Here is an 18,155-nt window from a genome sequence, read left to right as displayed (position 1 = left end):
CCTGACCATCTTTTATGGTTCCTGCATATGAATAGCTAAAGGTTTACTTTCATAATGGAACAGAAACGTTTTAAGTTACGTATCCCCCGTATTTGAAATGTTGTTTAAAATTATGTTTTGGGGAAAAGTAACTTCTAAAAATACTTATCTCTAAACGTGATTTAAATGAAAAGAGGATTTGAATAGTGTGTTGTGACAGAATTGATTTTGAAAAGAGGATAGGTACAAGTGATTTTTGAAAACTGGATAAAATGATCAGATATGGGATATGTTGGGGCCAGAGTAGGCCTATTGAGGTGGCGTAAGAGGCTAATTCGGTTGCGCGCACTGTAGAACCGATTAGTCCAGCAGATCAGAGACCTAGCTAGTCTCTGAGTTACAGAACAGGTAAATGAGATGGGAGTTGGAGCCATAAATAAGTTGGCAGTTGGAGCCGTCTGGTGTTGATAGCCTGATCAGCTGTCTTCACATATCCATTACGTATCTGATTGGGTTTTGTGATTCTCGTAAGGGTACTAATAGTTGAAACAGTAATTTTATAAGTGTGACTAGCATGCTAAAATTGGACTCTGGTGTTTTTACAGCACACTACTATGTTGTTTTGATGAAGCATGCTAGTTAGTGATATCCAGCTTTCTCTGATTTTTGTTGCATAATGTTGATATCATGATTACAGTTCTGTTCCTATCATTGTTACATTACTGTTTTATTTTGTTATTCATATTTTGGTACTGCTGAGCGATTATGCTCACCCTTGCAAACTGTTATGTATATCTCGCAGATGCCTAGAAGATCAGTCAAACCGACCTATGTTCCCGCCCCTACAGGACCCGGCTCCTCTGAGGTAGTTTGTATCAGGCCAGGAGGTCTGAGGAGTTGCTGAATAAAGTTTAGAGTGTGTTAGATGTTGAATAAAGTGTTTGTAGTATTGAGACCTGAATTATACTTGAACCTGGATCGGATCTTGGTTTGGGGTCAAGTTAGTATATTTTAATAATAATTCTGTTGTTTATATTTTTGGTAATTGTGTTTTGTGACGTCAACTCCTGACCCCGGGGTTGAGGCCGTCACAACTACCACTGTTCAAAGTATAATAAGTTTCAAAAGTTCATCCCATTGATGAGACCACAAGTTAAGACTTGAATATATTAAATCTTTGAAATATTATTGAATGAAATGAAGTTACGAGGTACTTCATTAAGTCCCGATATATATATCCACATATATATCTCTTATACATTTCCTGGAAACCTCTGTCATGTAAAGTATGAACAGAGTTTGTAATATCCAATGATTTTGGAAAGAAAAGAATTTTGGCATAAACCCGATATCTTGCTGATCAGGCAAAGATACTAATAAGTAACCTTTTCTACTAGTAGAAGGACGAATTCCCCACTGGTCATCACCCTGGCCGTAATAGGACCTTATGCTGGACTGCCACTCAGCCACTTACGCATTTGATGGACTCCCACTGAGCCACTTACACTTTCATGGACGCCCACTGAGCCCATGTTGCTTATGCCGACTCAATAAATGGACTTACTTCCCGAATGTTGGGTAAGTAATCAATTCATTTATCAAAACAGCAACCTTGTTGCGAATATAAATACACCACAGAGCCGGATCTCTCAGGTTTTGAGCGAGTATTTAAATCCCCTTTGAAAGGAAGATCTTAAATATAAAATTGAGTTTTGAGATCCGCTCTAGCTTTTAAAATCATTTTGAAGACTCGAAAACACTTTTAAGAATATTTGGAGTAATGCTGATTTAATTAAATAAATCAGTCCTGATATATTAGAAAATATCTGAATATTATTATTTAAATAATATTCCCATAAGGATAATCTCTATATAAATAATTTGAAGTAGAAGTTTTAAAACTCATACTTGAAATGAATATTAAATAACCAAAGATATACTTATACGAAAGTACTATCTTTATTTGAATAATCGAAAATAAGTTTGATTATCGAAACATTATTCTTTAATAAGATAAAGAATATTATTTAGTAAATAATCGGAGTCATAAGTCCTCGAATGAATATTCAAAATAATATTCATTAAATAAAATAAACCGAGTCATAAGTCCTCGAATGAATATTCAAAGTATTATTCATTAAATAAAATAAACCGAGTCATAAGTCCTCGAATGAATATTCAAAGTATTATTCATTAATAAAAATAAAGTTATCGAATAAACCTTATTCGATTAATAGTTTTGAAAACTATATCTATATATATGTATAAATATATATAATATACTCGGGAACATCGACTCCCGGTTTTAGAAAAATGTTCACCTTTGGGTCCCCTATACTAAGGGTATACACAATTACTGTTTATCTCTAGCATAGGTATTATGCAACTATAAGCATTGGAATCAACAGATTGATATCAAGATTATGAAACAGACATGCATATATCCCATATCAGCATGCTCCAATATATCGCAAGATTTGCTAATTAACCATCATGCATCTATCACAAGATAATGCATATACATATATACATCATAACAATAGTATAACGGGTAGAAAACTTGCCTGAGTGACTGGGGGTGATAAATGGCTTGGGACGAGTCTGGTAACCTATAAACAACATATAAGTTGAAATTAAACCAAAGTCGCTTATGAATCTATACTTTAACCAATTAGACCCCAACGTTCGCTTTTGTGCTTAACGATTCACTTAAGTCGCTCGAGTACCCTCGGCTCCACCATTTTTAATAAATTAACCATTAAGAGTTTTAAGGCGATTCTTTTGCGAGTACCCTACCAACTGTCTAACCCACTTTACATAATTGTTTCATAATCCAATTAGTCATTTAAGGGCCTTAACCAATGTTTCAAAGTAAGGCGAGGGGTAATGGTTCGTTCGCAAAACGCCGTTACTTAAAACGGTCGTTTCTCCTAAACCGTACATCGGATTCAAGCGAACCACATATCAAAATGAAGCTCGTAACATGACTATCTAATCATGGAAATGGTGAAAACCTAACAGTGAGTTCTCGGGTCCTGATGTTAAGAACAAAAACAGTCTAAAGTAAATCGGGCATTACGACGGCTATGTTTACGCGATTACCAAATTTTATCCTATTCCAAATCAATCCACAATCAATCCACAATCATTACTACAACCAAACTCCATCCATACAATACTACAACAGCCCCAACACCTCAAGTTCTCCAATTTATACTACTTCTCAATCATGAACTAAAAGCTTACTTAAGTTCATTAATTAATAATCAAGATTTACAACTCCAAAAATATCACAAAACCAACTAATCTCTAAATATTCAATAACCATGCTTCTCATGAACCATACCAAACACAAAAACCCTAAATATAGAAAAGTAGGGCTAGGGTATGAGATTATACCTTCCTTGGTGAGTAAGAGTAACTAAGGAGCTTGGAACAACCTTGGAAAATCCTTACTAAAGCTTTATCTAAACAAAAACACAAGATCAAAATTTCAAGTTCTTGAAAAACACTATTCACTCTCTTCTTCCATGAATTATAGGAAGAGTTTGTGAAGGAATTTGAAGCTTAAACTTTTAGGATATCTATATCTATGTACAAGGAACCTTAGATAATTACCTCACAATTTAACAATGCCTGGATCATGGATTTTGAATTTTCTTCTTTGAAAAAAATGAAGAAGCCGAGAGCTCTTCTTAAAAATGGAAGTGTTTTGTGCTTTTTTTTGTTATGATTTTTTTGGCTTGGTTGATCCACTTTGTTTGTTAATTAGATTGTTACCATGGTAAATTTTGTGTGGTTCACAATCAACCAACAACACACTTCTCTTTGTCATGCTTAGGTCATCATTCTTATGTCATCTTCCCATACTTGTCCTCTTCTTGTTGGTTTGATGACATCATCATCACTAACCTCTTTGATTAACTCCTAATTACTTGCCTAATGACCGCTGATCTGTTATACGGTTCGCTTAACTTTCGTTCTCGTTTATCGTTTGAGGGATCATACCCGGGATCTTATTACTTAGGTTCCCTTAACCTTTCTCAATACATTATATTCCTTTTATGATCCTCTCTTATAATCCTTGAATTAAAATCCTTTTAATCATGTTACCTTACACTCAATTCTTTCTGTATCTGGTGGATTTTCGGGAAAAATCAAAGTGTTCGAATTTGGATTCTGACGATCTTTACATACACTTATATACCATATAGAGTGCTAATAAGATCTCTGAATATCAATAAAAGAACCCCTACATAGTGTGGCATGAAAAGTTTTCTCATTCAGCATAATCAGCAAAACACTATTCATAAGGGTTACAAAAAGTTCAAAATTTTTTGGGGTTATTACAATGGATGTCAAGAGTGCTTTTCTGAATGGAGAGTTAAAAGAAGAAGTATATGTTGAGCAACCACTAGGCTTCATTGATCCAAAATTTCCTGATCATGTGTACAGACTTGACAAAGCATTATATGGACTTAAACAAGCACCAAGGGCCTGGAAGAAATTTTAACAAACAGAATATAGGTAACAGGGCCAAGGTAACCGTCCAGCCACTGGGAACCAGCCAGCCCGATAGAGGCCAAGTTTACTAGATTGTCAAGTTTGTGGAAAGAAGCATGGAGGATTTTTCAACAAGTTGAATGTGGTCTGCTACAGATGCAACCAGAGATTGTACTATTCAAGGGAGTACCATAATCAGCCAACCAGAGAGCCAGTCAACAAAGATCAGCCAACCTGGAACGAAACCAGTATCTAAGGCCCCGTACAGAATGGTGCCAATGGGAATGAAGGAATTGGGAAAGCAATTACAGGAATTGTTAGAGAAAGGAGTGATTCGACCCAGTGTATCCCCATGGGGTGCACCGGTACTATTTGTTAAGAAGAAAGATGGAAGCATGAGATATGCATCGACTATCGAGAACTTAATAAGATTATGATCAAGAACAAGTACCCATTTCCTTGAATCGATGATTTGTTTGATCAACTAAAAGGAGCCAAGTATTTCTCTAAGATTGATTTGAGATCCGGATATCACCAGTTAAAGATCAAGCCTGAAGATATACCAAAGACAGCTTTCAGAATAATGTACGGTCATTATGAATTCTTAGTGATGTCTTTTGGATTAACAAATGCCCCGACAACATTTATGGACTTGATGAACAAAAATTTAAGGTATATTTAGACAAGTTTGTCATTGTGTTTATAGATGATATTTTGATTTACTCGAAGTCAACAGAAGATCATGCGGAACATTTAAGGATAGCTTTGGAAATTTTGAGAAAGGAGAAGTTATATGCCAATTTTTCAAAGTGTGAGTTTTGGTTACATGAAGTTCAATTTTTAGGGCACATAGTCAGTAGCGAAGGGATCAAAGTGGACCCAACGAAGATTGAAGCTGTTATGAATTGGGAAAGGCCAAAAACGCCAACAAAAGTGAGGAGTTTCTTGGGATTAGCAGGATATTATCGAATATTTGTTCAATATTTCTCAAAGATTGTGACACCTTTGACAAAGCTCACCAGGAAAAATGAGAAGTTTATATGGAATAAGAAGTGTGAAGAAAGTTTTCAAGAATTGAAGAAGAGATTAATCACATCACCTGTTTTGTCACTTCCTGATGATCAAGGGAATTTCGTAATCTATAGTGATGCTTCTCATAAGAGATTAGGTTGTGTCTTGATGCAGCATGATAAAGTTATTCCATATGCATCTAGACAACTAAAACCTCATGAGCAGAAGTACCCTACTCATGACTTGGAACTAGGAGCGTTCGCCTTGAAGATTTGGAGACAGTATTTATATGGAGAAAAATGCGAAATCTACATGGATCATAAGAGTTTGAAGTACATATTCATGCAAAAGGAACTTAATATGAGACAACGAAGATGGTTGGAGTTGATCAAGGACTATGATTGCATAATTAACTATCACCTAGGAAAAGCAAATGTGATGGCAGACGCGTTAAGAAGAAAGGAAAGATTGAATTTGTTAACAGTTCCTGAAGAGTTATATAAGGAGTTTCAGAAGTTGGATTTGGAAGTCAGAATTTGTAAACCTGATGAAGCAAAGATGTATAGTATGACGTTTCAGCCAAAATTGTTAAAGAAGATAAAGAAATGTCAGGAGGAAATAATTATAACGCCCCCAAATCCGGGGTCAGAGGATTTGGTCGTCACTATAAAACTTCAATCCAAATTAACCTGTTTAATTAATAAACAAATGCCAGCGGAAGATATTTATCATTTATGACCCCAAACTAATCCAAGATCTTTTAAGGTTACAGTTCTAGAAACAAGGTATCCAAATTCCACAAATAATTTTTCCATTTTCTTTAAAACTCTTTTCAACAATTTCCAAACTCAAAGCTAAACCCCCTAGTATAACTTCGAAAAGAAGTATACTAGGCCCAACTATAAAATACACAATTATAATATAATAAAAACAACTTTATACAATAAAACTTACACTAGTTCGCAAACCCTGGACCCATCACCTTCCAAGAGCTTCTTATTTGCTTCCTTGAATTACGCAGCTAAACAGCGCAAGCTAAACAGCGCAAGCTAATCCTCACTGGAGGTTAAATTTAAAAACAGGCAAGTATGAGCGAAAGAAATGCTTAGCAAGATCATTATAGAGAATATAGGGTTGTTTTGATATAAAACCGACATCTGCATCAGCGCAGAACATTTAAAAATCATAATTGCTGAATCATAAAATTTTAGTTGAGGAATCCCATAATTGATTCCTTAATTGTATTCAAAACCATTTTGATACTTTTGAGCGAAATGCTTCAGCAATACTTTGAATCTTGACGAGAATAAAACTCGTAAAACAGTGTTTACGGAAATATCGTAAACCATATTAACAAGAAACAATGATTATGGATTGAATTATAAACTTTACTCAAAATTGAACTCTTGATATTAATACTTATTTTGTTGTCATATCAAATTAGATATCAATACGAACTTTGATGCTCACAACATCCCATACTGAAGTCAACATCAATCATCTATACTAATACCACCTTTGATATTTAACAACAACGTAAGTATCAGCATAAATCAGAATCTGAATCAAAACTGCAATTCACTTTTAATCCAAAACAGAATCAGTTGATAAATCATTTGTTCTATGATTATCAAAATAATTTAGAAAACCATATTTAGATTGGAACCAATAATATTTCATGCCGTTCCCGATGATCAGTCGTGAAACAACACCGGTATCCCGCAACCTTACCGTAAATATAGGTACTACCCGTATCCCGCAGCCATTCGGTACCTATAGGGTGCCAGAAAAGGCATAACAAGCCTTGAAAGATATTACAGCTGGACCGATATCTCGATCACCTACGCTGTAACCAGTAACCAGTAACCAGTAACCATTCTAATCTTAAAAGCCTTTTTATTAAAAAAGGAGCCGAATCAATCGACATCCTAAATAATTTTATTCCCCCATTCACTTGGGCTGGAATACTCGCAACAAAATCATCTTTCTCAAAATCCAAAACATTTATAAATCCAGTAATTTGATAAGTAAAATCACTTACCTATTCTGAACATAGAATAGCAGAAGAGTACTTGCATAAACATAATCATTTACTTCAGCAATATGTAAAACATTTATCTATTCTGAACTGAGAATAGGGAAAACAATATTTGCATAATAGGATTAAAAATAAATATCACTTGAACAATAAGTGATGATAGGGATACTTGCCTTTAGGATTTAGCAGTTAGTCATACTCGTAAAGACGTATCAATTCTGGCATTCCGTCTCAAAACATCACTGTCCTTCTTTTCAACACTTTACTGAAATGCTGCACCTGCGATTGCTAGAAGCCAGATATCCAATACCATTCCATCTAATTCTTTATCCAACGTCTTGTCCTGATCAACTCGAATGATCCGCATCTATAATTAAAAGATTTAACTTTAATCGCCTAAACGATAATCACTCGACGAACTGCGCGTCAACAACCTATTGTCTACCCATACGATAGCCCACACATAACTATAACAGACAAACACAGGACTCTTGATCCACATACACACGTAATTCACATAGCACGTAAACACATAACTCACGTATTACATAATTTATATCACATATGACTCGGTTCGCCAAAAGGTCCAACCCAATACATTTAAAACTGAAATTGGGTCAAAATTTGATTTTTCAGTCACTATGCGACTCAGATTCGATTTACAAAACAAGCGACCTTTCGAAACAAAAGGATTTGGGTCTCGAAAATATTTTTATTGAAAGCAAAATATTTTTCTGAGTCTAGAGGCGTTCGTTTCGTGTTAAACGGACGAACGGTTGATTTATTATGAATTTTTGAACATTTTCCGGAATTAAAACGGGTCTCCGAATCATTTTATAATTAAATAATAGGGTTCGAACACCCGAAAATAATTTTATAAGAATTATCGAGACTGGAAAATAATTTAAAATAATATTTTATAGCTCGAAACTATTTTTCAGAATTTTTAAATCAAAATAAATAATTAAATATAATTAAATAATCAATTAAAATTAATTAATAACTAATTAAATTAATTATTCAATTAATATTTAAATTAATTGACTAATCAAATAATTAATTATCAACTAAAATTAATTAACTAAATAATTTGGATTTATTTTTGAATTAGAATAAATTTTCAGAATTAAAATAATGATTTTCAAAATAAAAATGAATTTTTGGAAATTAAAAATAGGATTTTGGAATTATTAATAAAACAAAAAATTACAGAAACAGTCTTATGGAAATTGATTTGGAGGAAAATGAATTGAAACCGGGTCGGAAATTGGGTTTAAAACGGGTCGAACTGGGTCCTCAAGAAACCCAAGAACAAGCCGAAAATTCGCAGATTACAGCGAGTCCTCCGGGTTCCGTCGAACGCCGTTTACCCTCCTTTGTCCCGATTTCGCGATTCTTTTCAGTACAAAATGATTCACAGTCGTATCAACAACACAGACATAAGAACCATCTTCATAAACGATCCGAAGTTCGACAGCTCCGATGGAAACCGCCATTAACGCCGTCAGCAAGCTCCAGATTCCGGCCAACTCAATTTACGTGATTCCGCAATCAAACAATAAACTTTTATACATAAGTCGACTCTAAGAAACCTGCTGAAGCTATTGATACCATCAAAATAATCCAACAATCAGTCAATAAGAAACCCTTATTTCGGGGGATAAACCCTAAATTACGAATTTACAAATTACTAATCGTTTGAATGATTTGATGGCATAAACAGAAAGAGCATGAAAACCTGAGCATTTTGGTTACTCATACTTCGAATTCTGAAATCTGCATCACCCTCAAATGATCGATTGATTCTCAAGAACACTAAGAACACTTTTTCAAAGAATTTTCAGAAAATCAAACCTTAATTACTACATGATATTGAACTCTATTTTTGATTATAATATATGAAATTGACCAGAAAAACATGCTCTACAACATGGAATCATCAAAACAATCAAATAATCACGTCTGCAAAAATTCATATTTTATTCCCTAAATAATTCTAATTAAAATAATTAAATAAGAAAAATACCTTGATTCCTGGGCAAAAACTGATGATTGATTTAGAAAGAAGATTTTGAGAGCTTTGTTTTGATATGCTGCACGCCCGAATTGGAGTTCGATAACGCCTTCGTTTCTACGATTGATTCTCAGGAACGTATCGGTTTCTAGAGTTTTTCTCTGTATTTACAGTATTTTTACTGGTTGCAAATGAATAAATTCCGGGTCGGAAATTGATTTGGGGGAAAATGAATTGATTTGGGGGAAAATGAATTGAAACCGGGTCGGAAATTGGGTTTAAAACGGGTCGAACCGGGTCGTCAAGAAACCCAAGAACAAGCCGGAAATTCGCAGATTCCGGCGAATCCTCTGGTTTCCGGCGAACGCCGTTCACCCTCCTTTGTCCCGATTTCGCGATTCTTTTCAGTACAAAATGATTCATAGTCGTATCAACAACACAGACACAAGAACCATCTTCATAAATGATCCGAAGATCGACAGCTCCGGCGCAAACCGCCATTAACGCCGTCAGCAAGCTCCAGATTCCGGACAACTCAATTGTTAGGAATATATGTGTATTAGTTTGATGATAAGTTAAACAAAGCACTTAAGTAGAAATCTAGTGTTTGTAGCCTCAACGGATAAGACCACTTTGGCTATCCGTTGATGAAGTAGCTTTACTTAGAAATAAGTTTAGTATTGTAGCACATTTCAGTCTTTGTAAATGAGTTATAATTCTTATAAGTTGTAGGAAATTATAAATCATGTTGAATACTAGTGGATATACAAATAGGAGGGCTAATTGTAAATATTTCATGCCTTGTAATTTTGTATAAATGAAGTAGTATCAACTGATAAATTAAAGACCTTCAACGGATGAGAAACAAAGCCTCAATGGATGTCTCTAAAGCTTCAATGGATAACATCCATCAATGGATGAATGCATCAACAGATAAAGCTTCAACTGCTAAAGCATCAACGGATAAGAGCATCAACGGATAAAGCCACCAACGGATGAAAGCTTAATGGATGCTCAGTTCCATAGCAGTTGATAGTGACAATTCATAAGCTGACAGAGGCACATGGGTTGACAGAGACAATTGGAATGTGGTAGCCTCTTGGAGGAAGCAAGAAAAAGTAGCATTTCCATTCTGGTGCAAACAAGGAAGTATTCAAAGATTCTCAGATTATCTTAGATTGCATTGGACAGAGAAATCAAGAAGAAACATGTGAAGAACTATTTTATAATTGTATTTTATCTTTGTCTTCACTTGAAATACTTGGTGATATATAAACCAAGTTGTAGCTAGTAATTAGGTGTGAATTTTCCAGAGCTGTTTAGAAAAATTCAGAGAGAAAATCATCTAGTTTGTACTAGGAAGCAGCTGTGAACAATTCTTTGTATCACAGATTTTCTGAAATACACATCTCTGGTGGAACAACAAATCCACCAGAAAAGTTTTTAAAGCCTTTGTGTCCTTTACATTTGTGTTTTGAGTATACATCTGTCTGCACTTGCTTAAAGAAATTCACACACGTCTGTTCATCATATACTTAGCTTTTGAAACTGCTCAACACTTGAAAAAGTTTTGAGATTTACATTCAACCCCCCTTCTGTAAATCTCATTTTTAGTTCCTTGGGAATAACAATTGGTATCAGAGCAAGCTCTTAACATACAAAGTGTTTAAAGATCTATTCTACTAACATCATGAGTAAGAAGGACATTGGAGTAAAGATTCCAATCCTGGAAAGAGATAATTATCATCACTGGAAAGTGAAGATGCATCTACATCTTCTCTCTCAAGATGAAAGCTATATAAACTGCATTGAGAATGGTCCCCACATCCCTCATAAAGTAGCCAAAGCTGCTACTGCCACAGTTGCTGTTGGACAGTCTATTCCCAAGCCAAGAGCAGAATGGACTCCTGAAGATATTGAAGAGGTTCACAAGGACAAGAAGGCCATGAACATTCTGTTTAATGGCCTAGACAAAGATATGTTTGATAATGTCATTAACAGCCTCTCTGCTAAGGAAATTTGGGATACTGTACAACTTATCTATGAAGGTACTGAGCAAGTTAGAGAGAACAAAATGAAGCTTCTCATTCAACAATATGAATATTTTCATTCTGATGAAGGAGAATCATTGAATGATACTTTCAATAGATTTCAGAAACTGTTGAATGGATTGAAGCTGTATGGCAGAGTGTACTAAGTCAAGGATTCCAACTTAAAATTTCTAAGGTCTCTACCAAAGGAATGGAAGCCTATGACTGTTTCACTAAGGAATTCTCAAGATTATAAGGACTTCACACTTGAAAGATTATATGGAATTTTGAAGACCTATGAACTTGAGATGGAGCAAGATGGCTGTTGGAGAAGGGAAGGAGAAAAGGTGGATCAGTTGCACTTGTAGCTGAAAATGAGAGAATTGAAGCCAGGAATGAAGAAAAGACAATGCCAAGTCTCAAAATTGGCACAAGCAAATCATAATCAAGCAAGGGAAATGAGCAAGCAACTGAGGTTGAAGACAATTCCAGTCAAGATGACTCTGATGATGTTGATGAACATCTGGCCTTTCTGTCCAGAAGATTTGCAAAGATGAAATTCAAAAAAAAAACACTAGAGCCACTAAGACAAACAAGAACATGGTGGACAAGTCTAAGTTCAAGTGTTATAACTGTGGCACAAGTGGACACTTTGCAAGTGAGTGCAGAAAGCCAACTTCTGAAAAGAAGAAATTTGAGCAAGTGGATTACAAAAAGAAATATTTCGAATTGCTCAAACAAAAGGAAAGGGCTTTTCTGACTCAGGAAAATGACTGGGCAGCTGATGGAGCCAATGAAGATGATGATATGGAGTATGTCAACTTAGCCCTGATGGCTAATTCTGATGAGAATGAAACTAGTTCATCAAGAAACCAGGTAATCACTACTGACCTCTCTCAGCTTTCTAAAGATGAATGCAATGAAGCTATAAATGATATGTCTACTGAATTGTATCATTTAAGTGTTTCCCTTAAATCACTGACTAAAGAGAACATAAGAATTAAAGAGAATAATCTATTTTTAAGTGATAGGAATGCTATGTTAGAGGGTAAGGTAATTGAGCTTGAAAAGATTAAAATCAAATGCTTATCTATTGAGAGTGAACTAGAAGAGTCTGTTAAGAAAGTAGAAATTATTTCTAAACAACTAGAACGTGAGCAAGAGGTAATCAAGGCCTGGAAAATATCTAGGGATGTTAGTGCTCAAATTGCCAAAGTTCAAGGAATTGAATCCTTCTGTGAAAATGCCTCGAAGAAAAACAAAAAGGAAATGGAATTAATCGATGGACTGTCAATGGATGTGGAATCAACGGATGGTGAAAGTCATCTGTTGAAGGAAGAAAAGGAGCATCCGTTGAAGGCTGATCAGTTGAAACAGGCAAATGATTCTAAAAAGGATAATTTGAAAAATCTCAGCAAGAAGTTTGGTTCAACTTCCAAGAACTTTCTCAAAGAAGAAGCTAGCACATCCAAAGATGCTAGTAAGGTGAATATAGGACACATGACTTTAGATCAGTTAAAGAATAGGCTTAAATTGGTTGAGGATAAAAAGGAAACTAAAAGAAAATCCAATAGAAATGGGAAGGTAGGGATTAAAAAACACAACAACTACACACCTAATAAGTATGCTCCTAGAAAAAGTTATGTGCATTGTAGTAGTGTTAATCATCTATCTGCTAACTGCAAATCTGTTAAGAATGCTCCCATGCCTTTAAATCCTTCCATGCCTAACATATCTATGTCACCATTGCATGTCATGCCTGTTCTGTCTCAACAGAATCCTCATACACATTTTGCAAACATGCCATATGTTAATAATCCTTATTTTGCTGCATTTAGTATGCCTCAAATGCCATACAACATGCCTATATGGAATAACATGTTTGCACAATCTATGCCTTATCAAATTCAACCAAATGTGCTAAATGATTCTGTGACTAACCCTACACTTCAACCAATTACATCTGAGACCAAGGTTGACTCAAAGTTACCTAAGTCAAAAGGTGCAGGAAGTGTGAAGTCTAGGAAAAAGACTAACAAGGCTGGACCCAAGGAAACTTGGGTACCAAAATTAACTTGATTTGATTTTGTTGTGTGCAGGGAAAAAGAAGGAATATATGGTACTTGGACAGTGGTTGTTCAAGGCACATGACAGGAGATTTCACCCTGCTCACAGAGTTTAAGGAGAGATCTGGCCCTAGCATAACCTTTGGAGATGACAGCAAAGGGTTCATTATGGGATATGGCTTGATTTCAAAGGAAAATGTCATCATTGATGAAGTTGTACTAGTTGATAGTCTCCAATCTATTGAGCATCAATCAACTATGTGACAGAGGGAATACTGTTTCCTTCAATTCTGAAGCCTGTGTTGTTACTAATAAGAAGGACAACAAAGTGGTTCTAACTGGAGTTAGAAAAGGGAATGTGTACTTGGCTGACTTCAACTCTACAGATGCAGAATCAATCACTTGTCTTTTCAGCAAAGCAAGTCAAGATGAAAGTTGGCTATGGCACATGAAGCTGTCCCATTTGAATTTCAAGACAATGAATGATCTAGTCAAAAAGGACTTAGTTAGAGGAACACCTCTAGTGGAATTCTCAAGGGATGGACTGTGTGATGCTTGTCAGAAAGGAAAGCAAAAGAGAGCATCATTCAGTAAGAAGCTTGAATCAGCAATTGATGAACCATTACAACTGCTACACATGGATCTTTTTGGACCAGTCAATGTATTGTCAATTTCAAGGAAAAGATATTTCCTAGTGATTGTAGATGATTTCTCAAAATTTTCATGGACATATTTTCTTGGTTCAAAGGATGAAGCTAGTGAAATCATTATCAATCATATCAAGTAAGTCAACAACCATCCAGATTTCAAAGTAAGGAATATCAGGAGTGACAATGGAACTGAGTTCAGGAATTCTACCATGAGGTTGCTCTGTGAAGAAAATGGGATCATGCATGAGTTCTCAGCTCCAAGGACTCCACAACAAAATGGTGTGGTGGAAAGGAAGAACAGATCACTAATTGAAGTTGCAAGAACAATGTTTGAAGAGTCAAAACTCCCAACATATTTTTGGGCTGAGGCTGTTAACTGTGCATGTTACACTCAGAATATTTCTCTAATTAATCAGGCAAAAAGCATGACTCCCTATCAATTGTTCATGAGAAGAAAACCAACCTTAAACTTCCTTCATGTCTTTGGTTGCAAATGCTACATTCTAAGGAACCAACCTGATCACAAAGGCAAGTTTGATGCAAAGGCTGATGAAGGGATATTTGTTGGTTATTCTGCTGGAAAATCATACAGGGTCTACAATCTAAGAACCAACATTGTTATGGAATCTGTGCATGTTGTGTGTGATGATAAAAATATTGATGGACTAACAGATGAGGGACACCATGAAGGACTCAAATTTGACAATATTGAGATATATTGTGATAATAGTGAAGATGAGAATGATGGAGAAGACACTTCAAAAAGGATTCAAATTTGCCTTTGAATAATGCACAAAATGCTGCATCAGTTGAAAGTCATAACTCAGCATCCGTTGATAGAAGTAATGCAGCATCCGTTGAAAGACAAAGTGCATCATCCGTTGAAGTACATAATGGAGCATCCGTTGATCATACTTCATCAACGGATATTTAAATTACATCATCAGTTGATAGAACTCCTGTAATATCCGGGATATAACGTGTAATTATTTTTTTTACTATTAAATAATTAATATGTGTGTTCAGTATCTATTCTGTGAGTTAATTGTTAAGTGATATATGTACTTGAATATTCAAAAATAATATTAATTGAGTATTTTAATTTATATATGTCCAAAATAAAATATAGATAATTGTTATATCTTCCTAATTATTTTTATGTTGATTTATAGATTTATAAGAATCATATGAAATTTTTAAAATCTTTTTCTGGGAAATTAAAATCTATTTTATAAAAACGGGAACCAACCGACGTCAACCGTCGTTACGTTTTTGGAACCCGAAACTCTTCCGAGAACTCCTTCTTAACCTAATTGTAATATTCCGAGCATTTTCCATATTTCGACTTTTTCGATCCGGCGTACGGTTTGTCCTGCGCGGATCCCGGCACAACATTTTCGATACAATATTCGTTTCGGTAAATTAATAAAACCCGTATTTTCGATAAACGGGAGCTTTTTATTAAACTATCCCAATTATCACTTCGTAGTACGTGTAACTGGGTGCTGAGACCAAGACCGCAGTACAAGTTGTACTGATTTGGATAATTATCCCGAAAACCGATACCGTTTGGATCAGTTTTTATGAATAAACGTACCATTTTATATCCGGAATGATCCAACGGGATACTAATTTTCCGTAATTATAAATAGCCTTTTACCGTATTTTATTTCGTATCAAAATCATTTGCAGACAGATAAATATATAATTTTACAGAGAAAAATCATATATTCATAAACCTTTCTGAGAATCAAACCACAAATTCAAGACGTTAGTGAAATCCGTTTGAAAAGTTGGAGTAACCGATTTGAAGGTTTCAAGGAGTACTATCAGATTCTAAGCTTGGTTTCACTGCAGAATCAAAGGTTGAATTTCTAAAAATTTAATTATTTTCGAATTTATTTTATTAAAAATATGAATTTTTGTTCGGATGATTGTTTGTATGATTTGATGATTGCATGTTGTAGAGCTTGTTTTCCTGATGATTTTCATATATCATACGTCTGATTTGGAGTTCAATAACATGTTCAAATTTGAGTTTGATTTTCGAATTTTAAAATTAGGGTTTATAACCCGTATGAATGTTCTTAATTGAAATTTGGGGGTTTCTTATACTGTGATAGATTGATGTTGTGATATAGTGGATTGTGTTCTCTGTGAAATTAGCAATCCAGTCGTATAAGTTTCATGAACCAACGAGGTCTGTAGAGAAGGGAGTTGTGTTTTGAAGTTTTCCGATGTTCGCCGCAAACTAGGAAATTTCACGGCCAAATTCCGGCCAACTCAGGGATTGTTAGGTTGTTTTGACTGCATGGTTGTGTTCCTGGTGTTGTGTAGATGTGATCTGGAGCTTGTGGCAAGGTGAGGAGGCCGGAATCGTGTTCTCCGGCCACCCCTGTGTTTTCCGGCGACTGGACTGTAAAAATTGCAGTTTGGTCCCTGAAGTTTTGGGGACGATGCAGTTTGGTACCTGTAGTTTCCAGACTTTGCAAAAATAGGATTCCTGTTTTAAAATATTTAAAAATCATATTTCCCATTTATTTTTATTATAAAAATTCATTTTTAATTTCTGAAAATTCTAAAAATTATTATTTTAATTCCGAAAATTATTTTTAATTCACAAATAAATCTGAATTAATTATTTAATTAATTTCAGTTAATTTTTAATTGATTAATTAGTCAATTAATTCGAAAATTAATTGATTAATTGATTTAATTAATTATTAATTAATTTTTAATTAATTATTTAGTTAGATTTAATTATTAAAATGATTTAAAAATTCTGAAAAATAGTTTCGAGCTTTAAAATATTATTCTAAATTATTTTCAAGGCTCGATAATTATTCTAAAATTGTTTCGGAGCCAGAATTGGCCACCCGAACCCTGTTTATTAATCTGAAATTGATCCAACGACCCGTTTTAATTCCGAAAAATGTTTTAAAAATTATTTTAAATACCCGAAAGCACATTTATGACCTAAGACTTCTTTATAAATGATATGTCATTGATTACGTGATATATTATGTGTTATACGTGACATGTGGTTTGGCTATCGGTCTATATATGCGGTGTTTACTTCGTTATTGCGTAGATTTCAATCCGTTAATCGGATTTGGGTAAAACGAAGGGTAGATAAAAGTGTGCGTTGAATAGAATCTTGTGAGTTGATGATTGATAGATGCTTATAATATGTGAGCAGAAGAGGCAAGGCGTAGGAAAGGGAAACAGATAGTTGAGGAATAAGACGGTTGTGATTGGAAGCGAGTACAGAGTAGTAAGCTAATACCAGGCAAGTGTTCTGAACTTTCTCGAGATATTGAAATTCTTGATAGTCTTGTTGACATTGCAAGTGCTTTGAAGCACGGAAACCTAAACCCTGATTTCAGTTATTGTTCTTGAGCCATAAACCATATTCTTTCTAAACCATTGATTATTGTTAACCCAAACTCGAACCTCAAGTATACGATACTATTCTATAAATACATGCAAACAAAATCCCGAACACTGAACTGAATTACTTGTACATTCAACCATTGTATCCTATGCTTTGAGAGCCCAAATCTTTGAAACCCTGAAATATTGATTCTTTTGTTATCCAATTCTTTCATTTCCCAGCATTCAAGCTTGTAAACTACTTTATTGACCCTTACAAAGATTGAAACCCTTTCATTATTAAACCTCATTGTTGTTAATGATTCTGGTTATTGTTTATTATTGCATATTCTGTTATTATGTTAGAATTGGATTGTTTTTATAAAATTGTGGACCAGATTCGTGGTCAGACCATATAATGGTCAAGTTAGGCCAATGTGTGCCTTGGATCCAGTAGTTAGAGCAATGCTGTGTGCCTTGCTCGGGGTTAGT

Source organism: Apium graveolens, chromosome 3 (genome assembly GCF_009905375.1).
Source record: "Apium graveolens cultivar Ventura chromosome 3, ASM990537v1, whole genome shotgun sequence".
Classification (NCBI taxonomy): domain Eukaryota; kingdom Viridiplantae; phylum Streptophyta; class Magnoliopsida; order Apiales; family Apiaceae; genus Apium; species Apium graveolens.
The sequence above is the reverse complement of the archived record's forward strand: the minus strand, read 5'-3'. Positions refer to the sequence as shown.